Source organism: Arachis stenosperma, chromosome 3 (assembly GCF_014773155.1).
Source record: "Arachis stenosperma cultivar V10309 chromosome 3, arast.V10309.gnm1.PFL2, whole genome shotgun sequence".
NCBI classification, from domain to species: Eukaryota; Viridiplantae; Streptophyta; class Magnoliopsida; order Fabales; family Fabaceae; genus Arachis; species Arachis stenosperma.
This window is the reverse complement of record NC_080379.1, coordinates 29,784,759-29,803,260: the sequence shown is the minus strand read 5'-3', so window position 1 is coordinate 29,803,260 and position 18,502 is coordinate 29,784,759. Positions and strand designations below refer to the sequence as shown.

At 32.9% G+C, this 18,502-nt stretch overlaps 1 pseudogene; it reads right to left on the bottom strand.

The window, feature by feature from the left end:
* Positions 1 to 236: 236 nt before the first annotated feature.
* LOC130965795 (uncharacterized) lies at positions 237 to 10,459 on the bottom strand (annotated as a pseudogene).
* Between the last annotated feature and the right edge of the window lie 8,043 nt (positions 10,460 to 18,502).

The window sequence follows — 18,502 nt, the reverse complement described above, 5'->3', positions numbered from 1 at the left end:
TTACGATTTTACCGTTCTCCACAGTAATTTGGTAATACCATACTCTTAACTTTCTGTCGTATTAATAAACAGAACAAACGGGATTTCGCCAAGGACCATACAATTTCAATGAAACGGAGGTATGCGGCGAGGCAGGGGCGATAGCCTGTGATGAATGATGATCCTTCAGAATATATTTACTGGGATGGTTATCATTTTCCTTTGAAATTTTTGCAAACATGTTAAGATATTATTGGCTACATCATCTTAGAGTCAATAAGGAAGCGCAGTATTACAGCATATTCTTTACGGTGACTCTCATTCACACAACTCAAGATTGACATGTACTTACCATAAACTAGAGTCCTCTGTATTACTGTAGGCACATATTCACACCATATAAATGAATACAATGAACATGCTATTCATTATCTAAAGCAATTTTAACTTAATAAATATTAATTAAAGATTTTCTGAATACAGTATTACACATATGAACAAATTAAAACACCCAAAAAAAATTTCGAGATAAAGGCAAGCTACCAAAATTGTTATTTAGCAGTATAGGTTCAACCGAACAAAAATTTTCTTACAATAATGAAGATTCCTAATTTCTAACTATTTTATACAACACTCAGCAATATGATCTTCTTTGCTATATATACAAAATGAATTGTGATCTATGTAAAATATATGAATAAAGAAAAAGGACAATCTTAAATTCCAATTACATACAAATATGAATGGGTCTTAAGTTTTATTTCGTAATTGCTTCAATAAACCCTCCATTGATTCAATCTTTTGACTGAGCTTTTTAGCAAAGATAAGTTGCTGCCCAGAGGACCCTGAAATACCCTTAACATTCTTTGGGCTACCTTTTGTAATTACTTGTAAACTTTGGAAAGTTGTGTGCCAAAACCTCTCTTATCCACATACATTTTCTGGGCTAGATATCCACCACCTTTCAACCATCTCTTGTGCCCCTTCAATTCTATGGTTATATCCACATTATCTGGCTTCTTCAATTTTGGAAAATTGGTTTCTTTCCCTTTGCTCAAACTTCCAACTGGCATAAAATTGACTAATAAGCAAACAATTTATAAAAACAAACATAGAACACGAACAAAGAAGAAATCACAACATATAGCAAATATATTGGCTATGAAAAATCAGGTAACACTGTTTCATACCATCTTCTGAATTATCAACATCGGGGGGTGTTGTCTTGAAAATTGTTGCCAATAGTCCTGCTTGTAACTTTTCGAAGCCTTTACAAAGACCCTTCCCAGGACCACCATCAGGACCAATTATTCCAAATCGATGTAGAAGGACTTCAGCATAGTTGATTTCCCCCACCAAGATGAATACCAGATACAGAAGCTGAGCCGTTCAAACAATGACACTCTGTATCTTGTTCCCCCAATGGTATGACATGCACCATGTTTACATCCAGAAAAGGGATTGAAGGAGCATTTCAGTTCAATAGATGGTTCCTCTTGTTATCTTCCCAGAATACAGTTCTCAGTTGACAATTTCCATTATCACTGCTTGAAGGAATATTTTCTCCAGAACTTAAGAATGAGCCATTCTCTCCTGCTATGTGCTTCTCAGCATCCGCGCAATCTATCTGAACACTCTCCCAGCGTGAGGAGGACGAAATAACAATAACACCACCAAAGGTTCTATGAGTGGCACTAATGAACAAATCATTTCCAACAAACTACACTAGAGGCATTCCCTCGACATTCAATGGTGAAGACTCAAGAAATCGAAGTTGAAGGTCTTTAACTGCCAAACTTACAGCAGTGTCACTAGGAGTTATGTCCATTAACTTTTCACGAGAAGATTTGTTCTTAATGCCCTCCAATTGTTTACTTTTTCCAGCCACTGCTATTTTCTCACCAACTCTCCTAAAATACACGTAAAAAGACAGAAACAAGCAGGATCCTTATCCAGTTTTAGTATTCTTAGTTTCATTGAGGGTGAATCTATATATGCGAAGTCTTCAATATGAAGCCTTGCACCAGAAAAGGAGGTTTGGACTACATTATCTGTGTCGCTTTTAGAAATATCCAACTGGGCCTTGTCCAAAAGAACCATAAGATCCAGTCCACTGAGAGTGAAGAAAAGAGAGTTTACTGAGGAATCTGGTAAAATATCACCAGAATTGACAACAATTCTATCAGCTAATAAAGAAGATACTCTAAGGCAAGCTTCTTCCTGATGATGAATCTGGAAAATAATGAAAGATCAATAAAGAAGATAATCTATTACCGTAGCAAATATATAGGCATAGCAGGCAAGTTACTTGTTGAAATAAATTGCACATACCATAAGAGGCTGACAGTCAATAACGGTTAGAGAAGCAAAAAATGGTGGAAGTGCAGAAGGTACAATCTGAAGGGAATGGAGGCAGATTAGAGGAGTTCCCTCAATCAATTGCCACTGCTGTTCTCCAAGTGGATATATTGGATGGCAAAAGCTTCTAGCTGCAGGAGGGAGAAAATGAGGTTGAATAAATTTAATCAAGCAAGGAATATATGGCTGAGTTCAGGCATCATTGTGACAGGCACAATGGTGTCATTTGATCCTTGTAATAATCCCCATTTAGTAAGACAAGGCTTTGTTGTTGCTGTTATTGTTATCGTTAATGTTAAGGTATGTAATATTAAAAAAATGTTATGCCATCATTGTCTAACTTTTTCAATAAATTTACAACACATTACTGGACAACACTGAAACAAAATTATCCTTATCAGTATTGCAAAATAAAATTAATAAAGCATTACCAACTTCTGGCACATGAAAAGACTCTCTTTTAACAGAATGCATAGATGGCTGCACTAACGAACATGGCGGGTGTGAAAACTTGTCACTGTTTTTTCAAAAAACATATACAATTTAGTAACAGTGAAAACTATTTCAACAGTCAGCATGGAAAAAAGAAACCATCATTATGACTATAGCAGACTGAAACAACCAAGTAGGCCACATTGCTAATAGTTTGCTTTCTTATTTCCCATTCTGGATGAAATTATTTGCTCAAGAGCCAACCAAATATATCTAACAACAAAAGTTATAGGTGCCACACAGGCCACCACCCATTCCCAATATTTTTCACATTAACTAATATGTTTTTCCTTTTCTTTTTCATTTCTTTCCTTGTTAGGGGAGAAGGATAATGCAAACAAGGTGGAGGACAACAGATCCTCAATACAAAGATTAGCATGACAATATTCATTAGAACAATAAAAACTTTCCAATCTCTCCAAGATGCACCATGTAGAAGCAAGACACCCAACTCTGTCCCAGATGGCTTAATGATATTTTTAATATTTTCAATATCTATAAGTCATTTTGGTCTTTGTCCCTCAACCTTTTCTTTCTTTGGGTCTGAGTTTTGTTCCAACATTATGTTTTTGGTCTCTATTATTAGACCAGCACTATTAAGTGGTGATATTATAAAATCCAGAGGAAGGTTTATAAAATATTTACAAGGATCAAAAAAGAAACTTCTAATATATGTAAGGACTAAATATTGGAGTTTACAATGATCAAAGTTTAGAACAGCAGGACTAAGAACCAAATATTGGAAAAGCGTGCTAACAAACGCCAAGAAATTTTTGAGGGACTAAAACCAAAACAGCCTATTTTAATTTAAATCCTTTTAGATTAGTTTGTATATAGTTTCCACTCAACTTAAAGTCCTATTAACACCGATAAACAATACCAAAGACCCATGAACAAAACAAGATTAGTTAATTACTTAATCCTTTCAATAGTAGTTATTCGGGCAGAGCATATAACACAAACCTTAAAAATAGACCTGTAATGGTAATCCTGGTCAAACTACTGTCATTTTCTCCCTCCAAAAGACTTGCCTGCTAGGAAAATATATAAACAATTAATTGTTCCCAGGGGATGCCAGAAATATTATGCACATCAAAGGACCAATAGACACGGCAACTTGCCAATGCAGAGAGAACTAGATAAATATTTTTCATTAATGTATTTAAAATCAGCAAATGCTGAATAAGATCATCAAAGATAAACATGTAGAAGGAGATACAAAAATGGGCTGATAAATAAAATAGATTGATACTTTTGTTTTTTGAGTTCCTGGATCTCATTTAGTGAAATAAAATAGACTCTTATTTTAAATTATATTTATTAATTAGTATATATTAAAAAGTTTATCTTCTTCCTTATTTCACAATTTAAATGGTAGCGTCAAAGTTATACACTTTAAATATTTTGGTAATATTTATTTTTATTTTTCAATTAAAAAAGTATTTAAAATAAAAAAATATTATTTTAATTTTAGCAATTTTTTAAGATAATATAATAATCACTATAGAAAATTAACTTTTAATTAACTAAAATTAGCTAACTTTTTTTAAGGTTTATAATTTATTAGAGTATAAATTTAAGCTTTTGTGATTTAAAATCTAAAATTTAAGATAAACAAAAAATTTAAAAAAAATTAATTATTAATGTTAGCCGAAAAAAATAAATTCTCTAACATTACTCTCATATATATGTATAGTAAAGTATCAGTTATATAGCATGTATAGGTGCCACACTTATACCTTCAGCTATGAAATTCTTGTTGATACTAGAGACACATAAGATATACTTCTTGTGTTTCCTAAGCTATGAAATTCTTGCTGATTTTAGTGCTAGAATACTCTACCTCAAATTGAATGATGATGGTAATGACGCTCCTATTTGGGCCTTGAATTCGAAAAAGCAGTATGATGTAGTCTCGGGTTATCTGGTTGCTTATAGTTTCCCACATGTCCCAGTTGATCAACTTCTTGAAATTATGCAAAATCCAAACAGTTGGAAGCTGAAAATACCATAAAAAATAAAAAATTTTCTATGGAGAGCGGTGCACGAAAAGTTACCTGTATCAAGCCTCTTGCACCAAAAGTTTCCGTCGACGTCACCGTTGTGTCCCAGATGCCGTCATCCACTACCCGAGAAATTGCGGTCCAGCCCGGGAAGTTTGGCGAGAGGATTCGGTCCTGGTTTCCTCACTGCCCCATGACTCCCCTTTTGTAACTTGGTGGCAACAAACTCTGAGGGTCGCCGGAAATCGAAGTGGAGGAGATGAAGCTATAGGCTCAATTGGTGATGGATTTAGCAACCTTAAGAGAGGACCAATTGCTGATGTTGCTATGTGAACTTTCCCCTTTCCTTATGAACTTTCCCTCTCCTTCCTTATTCCACAATTTAAAATCATACACTTTAAAAATTAGGAGAAGAGTGAAATTAAATCTTTATTTTAAGTTAAATTTAATAAATAGAATAATAATCATTTAAATATTTTTACACAATTATTTTTAATATTAGAATAGATCAAATAATTATATTTGTATTAAATTAAATCAAAACAAATCAAATTTAGCAACGGTAAAATCTAAAAAAATCAATTTGTGATTGTTTAGTTTTATCCTAATTGACTCAATGACTCTAATTGACTAGACTGCTAGACTTTTCATACATAAATACAACCTTACATCAAAATCCTAAACAATTTGTAGAAAGCAGCATCTAAAGAAAGCATAACATCACAAAATAAAAATCTTAAATACATCATTGAATAATGTACCAGTAGTAGCGCCACACATTCATCTGTTCTTCTTTGTTCCCTCTCCCGGTTCCATTTGAAGCACAAACAAGAAACAGCTATTCTTTCATCAAACATAACCATATTTGAAAATCATCTCATTCTTTTTCTTACTCATTCCTTTTCATCAAACATAACCTTCCACACAAACCACGCAAGAACCCCTTTTCTTACTCATACCCCTGTCCACCCAAGCCTCCAAGCATTCTTTAGAGGAACCCGGCTAAAGAAGAAAAGGTAGTGTACCATTTGCATTCTTTGTTCTATCTTTTACCTCAGTTTCTAAGAATTTAACAAAGTTGCTGGGTTAAGTTAGACAGGATATGACTACCATGTATACAACAATGACAAGAATCGATGATGAACGACAACAACTTCAACAACCACCTAGAGTTTTTCTTATGCCACCGCCCATCATAGTTGGTTTTCCGCCCTTTTATGGCGCAGTTCAGCCAAGGTTTGTGGAACGGCTGCCACTTCTAGAGCCTAGTCCCAACAGTTCGGTTGTGATCAGGCAAGTGTGGGCTGCCAATGCTGATTCCGAGTTCCAAATCATAAGCAGCCTGATTGACAAATATCGATTTGTCTCCATTGACACTGAATTTCCCGGTGTAGTCATCCTGCCCCGCAACAAGAACTACCGGAATCTTGTCCCAGAGGAAACTTACCAAGTCATGAAGGCCAATGTGGACGCGCTCAAAATCATTCAGCTTGGACTCACTCTGTCAGATGAGCACGGCAAACTCCCTGACCTAGGAACCAACAACAGAACTCACTACATCTGGCAGTTCAATTTCCGAGACTTCAACCTCATGCGTGACATCCACGCAAAGGACTCTGTGGCACTCCTACGCAGCCAGGGCATCGATTTTGCACGCAATGCAGTGGCTGGAGTTTCTTCGGTGCATTTTGCGAAGTTGGCAGCAGCATCTGGGCTGCTGTTCAACAAATCACTGACATGGGTCACATTCCATGGTGCTTATGATATTGGATATTTGGTGAAGATTCTGACTTGGGGTGTTCTTCCGAAAAGCTTGGAGGAGTTCTTGGTGCTTGTAAAAGAGCTGTTTGGGGGAAATACTTACGATGTGAAGCATGTGATGAGGTTCTGCAATGGCCTCTATGGCGGTTTGGAGAAGGTGGCTGACACACTTCACGTGGACCGAGTTGCTGGGAAGGGCCATCAAGCCGGATCTGATAGCTTGCTCACCTGCCACACCTTTCACAAGATTAGAGAAACTTATTTTTTGGCTAATGATGATGGGTTTAGGAAATACGATAATATACTTTTTGGGCTGGAAATTGCAAAATCTTAATACTCTTAAATTGAAAGAAATTATCATACATTAGATTATTCATGTAACAACATTTTGTCAATGAATTACAAAGTAGTATCAACTGGTTATTTTTTGGATATACAGTTGTTTTATAACACTTCAATTACAAAGTAGCCTTTTTTTTCAAATAACAGTAACATATATTTGAATATACAGCACAGATTTTTAGCAGTACCATGTGGGACATTGATGATTTGCTTTATTTTAATGTAGAGACTATGCTGATGCATTTTACAAGAGATCCTTCTTCATTTGATTTGGGATTGTGTGCCATACATTGTGATGGGTGTGCTTTGTCATTGTACTGCAATTAACAACTTTTTGTGTTTTGGATTCTCTTGTACTAATATATAGAATACGGATCCACTGCTGATCAAGTATAATCCAACTATTGCACTTGCTTAAGTAGTTATTATGTTGATAGTGAAAAAATATACAACACATTGAGGGTATAAATCATACTATGCTAATCACGTAGTCATCATGTAAATATGTAATTATAACTTGAGTTAACCTTAGGCACTTCTTTACATACATTTGCATTTGTGTAGAGACAGATTTAAAATCCTTTTCTATGTAGTGAGACTTCTCATTTAGTTAGCCTTTTCCACATCCTTAGAGATATCTTCTATCCACAACTTCCCAATCCAGAGTTTTTATCATGTTTAGGAATTCACCTAGTCTTGGGTCTCTTTAACTCTGTCCCAACTCTGTCCCAGATGGCTTAATGATATTTTTAATATCTATAAGTCATTTTGGTCTTTGTCCCTCAACCTTTTCTTTCTTTGGGTCTGAGTTTTGTTCCAACATTATGTTTTTGGTCTCTATTATTAGACCAGCACTATTAAGTGGTGATATTATAAAATCCAGAAGAAGGTTTATAAAATATTTACAAGGAGCAAAAAAGGAACTTACAATATATGTAAGGACAAAATATTGGAGTTTACAATTATCAAAGTTTAGAACAGCAGGGCTAGGAACCAAATATTGGAAAAGCGTGCTAACAAACGCAAAGAAATTTTTTTGAGGGACTAAAACCAAAACACCCTATATTAAAAATCCTTTAGATTAGTTTGTATATAGTCTCCACTCAACTTAAAGTCCTATTAGCACCGATAAACAATACGAAAGACTCATGAGCAAAACAAGATTAGTTAATTACTTAATCCTTTCAATAGTAGTTATTCAGGCAAAGCATATGACACAAACCTTAAACATAGACCTGCAATGGTAATCCTGGTCAAACTACTGTCATTTTCTCCCTCCCAAAGACTTGCCTGCAAGGAAAATATATAATAATTTAATAATTTTAAAAAATAATAAAATTAATGGTTATTTTAAAAATTGAATAATAAAATTAAAATAATATTTTTTATCAATTAAAATTATGCATAAAAATAAAGGATACTTTAAATATAATTTTTTATTTCTGATTTAAATTAAATACTAGAATAATAGAAGAGCTTTGTCCAAAGACAAGCTTCTGAAAACTGATTTTCTCAAAGGTGGGAAAAGTTAAGGCAATTGAAACCTGGGCCTTCAAATTTACATCTCCCCTGTTTAGACAGACACATAATCCTGTCATAAAGCGGAGAAGTGCACGAAGTCCTGCACACATGATATATTAACTTCATACAACATCTGTGCCACTTGTATCGAATCAATATGGATACATGTAAAAAGTGCCCTTTTAATTACCTGGCTCACTTAATGCAGGTCAAAGAGCTTCTGTGATGTGCAACTGAAACTCAAGCCCAAGTGGACTGTTGGAGACTGTTCTCTGAATTGTGATATGGGGAATAGCAAACATAGTAACAGATCATGAGTCAAGAATCTTAGCCTTTTAGAAGAAAATAGATTACAATAATTAGAGGAATTGTACATATGCTTCTCCCGATATTCCTTCTAAAAAACACTCCCCTCCAAAGAATACTCGTTTTGCACCATCATCATCTCTCATGTTTCCTCGCTCTTGAGACCGGCCTAGAGTTCATCCCTGAACATGTCAGGATGAGGCAAAAGATCAATAGACAGCTTCCCACTCCAGTTTCTGAAGAGAAGGAGGTGGGGATAAGAATTATTATATGTATTGAGAAATACCAATGAATGGATAGAGATGATATAGAATATCAATATTTAGAAGGTAATTATCCCAATATCGGTCATACACACACAAGATATAAAATGAAAGGCATAATGCAGTACTTTGAATACATATATATACTTCGTATTACTTGAGAACTCCCTTGCCTCAAGATTTACAACCTGATCATGCAAACCGAAAAAAATCTTCAATAATATTTATACCAAGGGTCCCAAATTAATTGTAAGCATGAGCCAAAGCATATTTACCTCCCAGCTTTCATTTGTGGTATACAGCAACAGATTGCGCATGGTGACAGATGCCATAGGCGGTGTTCCCTACAGCCAGAGATATAGGGATACTTATGGGTAAGTTTTGGATAAATCTATAACATAGTTTTTCAGTCAAAGAGGACGAACAGTCCATCAGGTTTATCTGTAAAGCTACCCATAAAACATGCACTATCATTAAACTCTATTGCAATGAATGCAGACCATGTACTGCAATAATGACCAAACTGAGCAAAGATATAAATATCGATTTCAATTCAATTTATTGATACATGACAACGATTGCAGAGCATAAATAAACTCAAGTAGATAACCAATTCAGAATACTGGTAAGAAGAACTTACCATGCTGCTCCACCTTGGGGACGGGCACTCCCATGAGTTTCAAGTAATAAATTAACTGTTTGAATTTGTATAGTAAGTCCATAGTCAGTAGCAATGAGGAACATTCAAATTGAACATGCACATCAGACAAATGATTTCTATTTGCTACAAACTATTAATCCTAAACTAGTATCTCTTCATAGATCTTTATTTTTATGTTGCTTAAGGTTCTCTCAACATTCAACAGCAACAACATGAAAGTTGAAAGGATGGAGAAAGATAGAAGAATGTAGAGTCCAGCTAAGGTATGAAGTGAATCAATTCAAATCTCCCATCTCTCTTAAACAACAGTTTTCTCTCATCATGGTTACTATTATTGTAATTAACACAAATTATACAAAATAAATTACAAAGTGGAAATACCTAAATTGGAGAGCTGAACAGTGCGACCCTGCAACTTGAACTGCTCTCTGGAGAAGGATTTGAGCCAATACTTGAGAGTGTACTCCAGAGCTCTCGCTAGGATCGACTCCATACCTAGCTCCTCCCTTCGGATCCAGCTTCGGAATCACCCCCCGAACAAGAAGAAAAAATCTCGTGGAATAACCGAACCGTTATGTATATTAGATTTGCATTGGCTTTTGGATTTAGATTAAATCATGCAAATGGAGATTCATGTATTGAAATTATTATTATAATTATGGGAAAAGGAAAAAAGGGGGAAAATATTCTGTGAAGCAAGATGTTACGACAAAAATCGCGTCCCGGCGAGTGTGCTGTCGGGGGCAGAGATGGAGGCACGTGCAACACGTGCGATGTGGAGGTTGGATATAGCGGGAAACAGGAAGAGCCAGGTTTGTAGTTTTGGATCAGGGGCCCAGAGAACTGGGGGTTTATGGCGGGATTGTTTGGTGTTTTTTTTTACAACTAAATTTATAACCAAACCGGAACCACGTCAGCAAAGTAATTTCTTTATTTGGTAATTTCACATTAATATTCTAGATCCTATTAATTTTTAAAATGGAGCAACTTCAAAATATATTTTTCCGGGTAAAATAATTTTCTCGTCGTTACGTTAAATCTTTGGTAAGCGGAGTAATCATTTGTAAGACTGCATAGATGTCTAATTATTTCAAATGTTTAAGCCATATTTTTGTCTGCAAAAGTTAAAGAAAAAAAATATTTTTATTATGATTTTAATTTGGTGTAATATAATAATAGTGTCCTTATGAAGTATATCAGATGTGTTGCAAAATATAGGTGGTGTTGCATGTTTTGTAGAAGAATCATACAGGTTATGAGATTCAAAATATAGGTGACGTGTTACAAACGACCTGCGTGATTCAAAAAAGTCGACAATACAAAATCAAGTAAGTTGTGTTTTGCATGGTGTGGATTGTAAGTCGATGCTACAAAATTTTGGAGGAGCTAAAAATTTAACATTAGAATCTAATAATAATATTTATATTAAAATAAAATTTATAAACATAATTATTTTTTAAATTTGTTATTAATAAAATAATAAATAAATAATTATACAATAATAATTTAAAATTTTTAATAATTAAATTATAGTTAAATTTTTTAATAACTTTTTTTTTATTATTTTTATTGTTAAAGATTGAACTTAAATTTTTTAAATTATAGTAAAGTATTTGAACTGATTAAAATATTTTTTATTTTTTTAAAAAATACCACTAATTTTTTTATAAAAAATTTAGAGAGACAATAATCCCACTATCTCAATTAAGTTCTGTCCCTCTGTAAGATTTTCCTATCTGCATGCATGAGACAAGACAACTCAGGCATAAACATATGTATTCGTATTAGTTGATTGCTTGGGAAGAAAAGACATGCAACAATTTGTAAATATTGGATTGAAGGGATAGAGATTAGAGAGCGATATACAGAGAGAAGACTTTAAAACTAATAGAGAGAGCTTGTGCATTTTATTTTAGCCAAATTAGGGAGTTATTATTTTTTAATATTATTATTGTGTATTAACATTATTTATGATTATAACCTGCTAGAATATCTTTTGATAACTATCTTTTAGAAGATTTTTTGAGTTAAATTGTATCCTCTTTTCATTAACTTCAATCAATTCTTTCTCTCTTTTATTTTCACTTGTTTTGCTTCTTAATGAAAATTTTTAAATTTGTTGAGAAGGGATTATAAGTGATAAACACTTTTTTAGATTATGCAGTGAAACTAATAAATATGAAATTATTTATGTTTTTGTCTCGTTTTGTAGTAAGAGAATAGAAAAAAAAATAAAAGTTATAGATTTTAGAAAAGAAGAATAATACCATGATATATCCTGATTCGGCCACGAAGTATAATATGATCTATATCTAGTCTTTATTATAATAATGATAAGATTTTTATTATAATAAAAATTGATTACAAATACCAATTTTAAAAGACTCACACTTTTATAACTCACCTAAATTATCTCAAACTTAATAACACCTAAGTGTTAACCCAATCTAGTTAAAGAGAACTAAGTGGACTTTAATTCTAGTACACTTTCGAAATTAAACACTAAAATAATAGATAAAAATTACTTTTGTGTAACTCACCTAAGTTATCTCTTTATCTTTTGTATCTCTCAATATAAACTTAATTTTAGAAAATAGAAAAATTTGAACACACACAAAAACAAAGAAAATAAAGATTGTTTGTTATTGGTTTATTGATTCATCAATATATAGAGTTTCATATTTCTTCTTTAATGTAAGAATAATTTTCCTTTTGATCAAGCTAGCCATTGCACTCTTCAATGCTCTAACCGTTGACATTGAAAAAGAATCTTTTCTTCTTTGTTCATTAATATCAAGTGCAGCAGTTGTCCAATTTATGTGGCATGATTCTTGTTTACGATTGATTTCTTTTCCTTAAATTCATCTGTGAAGGATTGCTAACTATATAATGAAGGTCAATCTTTAATATTGAATATTCTAAATCTGAATTCATAATTTTTTTTTGGTCTTCTTATTTTGGTAAGAATATATTACAATGATTGCTTATATGCTTGATGTTTGTTTGTAGAAAATCAGAACCTATCAAATCTTTTTTGTAACACTTAGAATATATAATTAATGCACTCAATCAATTATTATCTCAATCAAATGGTTGTCATCATCAAAGTTGTCAGATATTTTCTGAACTCAACACTTATCCTCAAAACAATAGAGAACAAGAGAGTTCATATTCATACTTAAGTTCATGCTTGATTCATTAAGAATTCAAGGCTCGTACAAATTTCATTCCAATTAATCAATTAGTCTCATCATTCTCTTTGCAACTATATTAAATTCACCAAGAAATTATGCTCTAAGACCTCCAAGGTGTTAGAAATCACCAGTCTTAAGCTTATAAGACATCATATTTTAAGTTCCGGAGAAAGCAAGAATTCCAAATTTTCAAGTTTCAAAAATGTGAATGATGATATTGGATTCCCTAAGATTGGTTACAAAATTTTAAATCGAGTTAAGGGTTAGGTTAGAATATTTTACCTCAATGATACCATGAAATTCTAAATTATAAAAGTGATGGTGAATTGATAAATTGAATGTTTGAATGTGTTTTTGATGGTACTTGAATGTTGAATGAAAGTTTGGAATGAATTATAAATATTTAAAATGGTTTATGAATGAAATTGAAAAGCTTAAAAAATGAGTTAAGACAATTGGAGTCAATTTGCAATTATGAACAAGTTCATTCAAGATAGTTAAATTCTAAATAATCAGAGAAAATCTTTTAAGAATGGATGCTAACGTAAAAAGTGAGAGTAAGATTGAAATTTATCAAGAATACGGCTTAAAAATTCATAAACATTAAATTAAGGAATCAAATTATAATAATAAAAAAGTTAAGAGAAGTTAGAAAAATAATTAACTAAAGATGTCAAAATATCCTAAAACTAGCATTAAACACACAAAAAAAAGGATGTAGAATTTGATTAAGTGATAAAAGTATAAGTGAAGAAATAATTGGATAAAAGTATAAATAAAATAAAGTTCTAAGACAAATATATAATCATAAGATGTTAAAGTATAAAAATATAAATAACTAAAGTTTAGGTATAAAAATATAATTGAGACTAACTGGCAAAATAGTCATTAAGATAAAATTTAAGGGTAATAAGGTCATTTTGAAGTCTAAGGGATATAAAAGACATTTTTATTAAAGATTGAGGACAAAATGATCATTTTAGAAGTTAAAGGGTAAAATAGTCATGTTATAAAAGATTGAGAGTAAAGAAACCATTTTAAAATTTGAAGAACATAAAAGATATTTTCTTAAAAGATTAAGAACATAATGATAATTTTAGAGTCTAGAGAATAAGAACGTCATTTTTATAAAAAAAATTAAAGATTAAATTGGTATTTATCTAAAAGAATTAGGACAAAAGAGTCCCATATGAAAAATTAAGAATGAAATGATTTACTATAAGTAACAGTCCTAAAAGTTTTACTATTAAAAAAAAGTCGAAACATTAAGATTTTATAATAAACACCTTTTATGATCATATTTTTGGTAAAGCTAATGGTTTCATCCCATGCCACTTACTTAAAGCTTTGATTATATGTGGGGACACTCACTAATTGTTTGCATATTTTTTCTCAATTATTAGTATATTATGATCTCAAGCTCTGCGATAATTGTTGTTTGTCAGAATATATGTTACCAGCAAGAGCGAAAAGAGTTAAAGTGTAATCATTAGAGGTATGAGGAGAGATCAGTCGCCTCTAGAAATTGATACCCAACTCTCCAATCTCGATAAGTGGAAGAACACGATCACTGACATGTACTCCTAACTCTTTTATGAAGGAGAAGTTGTGGAGTCGTCCAGAGCGGTGCACAAGCATGCCACCTTCACATCGTCTTTCATTCAGTTCTCGTCCGCCGACGCTATAAGCACCAATAGGACGACCATGATAACGACTTTATCTCGATTACATATAATTTAGATAATTTGTAGTTGTATTATCAGTTTTGATGACAATTTGTAGTTACTCTTTTTCGTTGTAATTAAATTTGGAATAAAGTTGTACATTTATTATTTATTCTGCTTTGGATAAAAGCTTTTTCATATTATTTATTGGTGTAAAATTTTATTTAGATAGCAAAATGCTATAACATGTGTTTGTACAATTTAGAAAAAATAAAGAATAATCTTTTTTATTAGTTGTCAGTAAAATTAAAACAATTCTTTATATTATTTTACAACGAATGGTATGAAATTAATAATTCCATCCATGCTTTATATTATCAATGGTGTCGACCGTCAGTAATGTTATTTTACTTTTATCGAAAGTTCTAGACTGTCGATAATATTTGTCGGGATTTTCAAACGCCGAGTTATCCGACAATCTTTTACCAGAGGCCACGTTATTCACGCCTCAGTCGTCGGTAAAACTGTGCAGAATGTGCGCAATTGGGAAGCCATATGTTTAGTTTGGAAAACTTATGTTAAATTAATATGATGAACAAACATTATTAAAAGTGTTATTAAGTTTTTAATAAATTGTTTCCAATTGTTTGTTTGATGAATTTGGTTGAGTGTGCAGGAAAATTAATTTCCAATGTGGCCCAAGTTAAACAAGTCCAACTTGATCATTAAATAAATTCAGCCTTGTGCAAAAATTATTTCATAAAAAGTGGCTGAACCTTGAGAGTAAAGAAGAATAGACGAGTCCAAATCACAAGCCCATGAACCAAAATGAATGAATTAAAGAAAGGAACCCAAAGTTTTCAAAGCAAGCTTCGTTACTCCATCCTTTCTTAATTGGAACTTGGAATTCAATTTGATTTAATTTCATTGAAAGCTTCCACCAAAAGATATTCTTTTTTCTCTCTCCTCTCTCTTGCTTTGGTCATATCCTGTGTTCATCCAAGAAAAGGAAAGAAGAAAATGGAAGGTTTAGATATCAGATTTTGAAGAAAGATAAAAAGATTTTTGCCAAATCAAAGTGAAGAAAAGAATGCTACAAACCGTAGCTGCTCTCTCCGTCAAAGCACACAAAAAGTTTATTTCTTCATTTGTGCTTCACTAAGGATCAAAGAAGAAAGCTTCAAGCTTTCTTGCATGGAAGAGGCAACCATGGAGAACGTGAAGCTTACATGGGTCAGAACCACATCAACGATCAGAATCAAGACTTGGGGCTAAAGTCAAGATTAATGGTCAAGATTGAAGAAGTTGGAGGAAAAAGGATGAGAGAGAAGAGGTGAGCATGCATGCAACAGTCTCGGTCCTCTCCCTCCTCTCTATTTAAGCCGCTGCTACTCTGATGTTGGAGAAGAAAGAAGGTGTGAGGGTTGAACAAGCTTCAACCTTAGAAACTTCACTCTTCTATATTAAGGGTGAACAGCCAAGGGTTGAAGGCAAGGAGAGAAAAATGAAAAAAGCACAGAGTTCTCATAGCCATCCAAAAGCTGTCTGAGTTCTTCTCCTTCAATGAAGTTCATTTAGTTTATTTCTCTTAGTTTTGTCTGTCTGAGTCTCATGGTAAAAGGCAAACTTAGTGATGTTTGTAAGAAAAAGTCATTGAGAGGTAAAAAGCAGTGAGCAAAATTAGAGAAAAAGCCTTAGATGTCTCAGAGTTTCTTTGTATATCTTTCTGTTGTGAGTCATGATCCTGTGGGGATTCTCTTGCAAGTTGGGTTAGCACTTTTCTGTTGAAAGCTAGATTAAGGTCTAGTCAAATTTAGATTGGGTTTAGAATTTGAATTTGTCCCAGATAGGATTGGGTAGATCCTAGGAAAGAATTGGTGTTTGTAATCTTGAAAAAGATAGTGAAATTCTATCATTGTTGTGATGGAGGCTGTATTTAGGATACATTACACCTAGTAGCTGAACTAGGATATATCTGGTGTCATTTCTTCTTCTCTGCTTCATTACTGGTTCTGGTAATATTCTACGAAAAGGGAGGCTAAGATTCAACCCCCTTTTCTCTTAGCCACTGATTATCATCACCATATATAGGGCTCGTTCTGAGGTAATGTCGTGTTGCGGGTAGTCAACAAATACGTGAGCTTGTGACTTGCTTAGGACAGATATGCATCGTATTCTTTGCTACAGCTTCTCTATAATTTCTCCCTATGATACCATTATGTGATTGTGCTCTATGACTTGTTTGTGTTTGCTTATTACTGTTGAATTCTGTAGTAAACTATAGCGAATGGTGAAAAAAGAGATTGAAAGAGACTGAGATTGTACTAGACTGAAAGAGACTCAGATTGTAGACCTAGAATTGGATTAGTATATGCATGACTGTCCCAATAGTAGACGATTACCATAGGCCGATAGATGAATTGACCCCTATTTCTTTAGTACTTTGTTGGGAACCATAGCTTCTCACATATTCCCTTCGTTGTTTCTACAAATGGTGCCAACAGTAACATACGTGAGTGGTTGGAGCTGTTCTCTTGGAATGACACAGGCTGGGAAGATATGCTTGTCTACGGCAGAACTCGAGTTAGTATACATATTCCACGCGACACACCATTCTCCCTTCCATTTCTTAATCCTTTCTACAAATTATGTTCACTGTACAAGTATTTTCTCGCTATGTTTTACCTTGCGATTCTTCATTATCTAACCCCGCCTCAGCTAGAGTATCTAACAGAGCCTTGACTTGAGTTACAATCGGATCATCGGGATTAGGAAGAAAGACCAAATTGAATTGGCCACGACATACTTTGGAGAAAATACCAAATTGTTATTCCATAGCTGAATTTGCTTCCTCAAAAGTTTAGAACAAATCTTGATAACCTTGATTTGTTTTCCTGTATTTGTCTTTGAAGAAGCATCATTGGAAGTGCATAAACTAAACTAGTAGTGTAACTAATACCTAATAAGGAACTTAGGGGGTTTTAGGACCTAGAAATTTTTTCCATATAGATAACATTATTATTATAGTTTGATTTGTCATTGTTTATCTTGGATGCTTTTGGATTTATGCAAAATTCAAAAATTCTCTTATGAGTTATCAATAGTTATTATGACTAATACTATCATTTAGTTTCTTATGATTGAATAATAACATCTTTAAGGAAAAGATATACCCATTCATAAAATCAAATTATCACTTATTTTATTTGTTTTATGTATTTGATTCAAGTGCAAATTAACCTCACATGTTATATACAATTGTACTTAGACTGTAACCAAAACTTTTTTTTGTAACAAATTAATTATATTTCACATCAAGGAGCTATAATGCTCAAGTTAAAAAGAATTTTTATGAATATTTTATTAGTTTTTTTTATAATTTAAATAATAAATCTATAGGCATAAAATTGAATTCTCCTATTTTCATCACTAATAAAAAAGAGCAAAGACAAAAACTTAAAATAATAAAATAGATTACGCAAGGTTCTAAAGCAAGTGGCAACGAAGATAGCTTTATCACAATCAAATTTTTTTAGGAAAAAAATGGTTGGCAATAGAGGAATGCCAAATTTAAGAAGGGGAGTGGTGAAAAGACCAAAACAACAAGGAGAGTTAGGAATAGCCAATATAGTAATGAAGAATACAATGCTTTTGTTCAAAATGGTGGTGGGGGTTTGATAAATAAGGTTTTCATTGTAAAAAGAGGTAATATATGATGAAGAGGTATATTTGAGGAAAAGAAATCAACTATATTGTGTGAGTTTAGGTGTGAAGAGAAGAGAAAAAAGGAGAAGAAAGTTAAAGAAGAGAAATGGTGAGAAATGATGGTGATGTAGAGAGATGAATGAAGAAAGTAAAAGGACAGAAGAAAAGGAAAATAGAAGAAATGGAATTCAGCAGAATTAGAGAAAAGAGACTTTTGATTATTCTCAACTAACTCAAAATCAATCAATCTAAC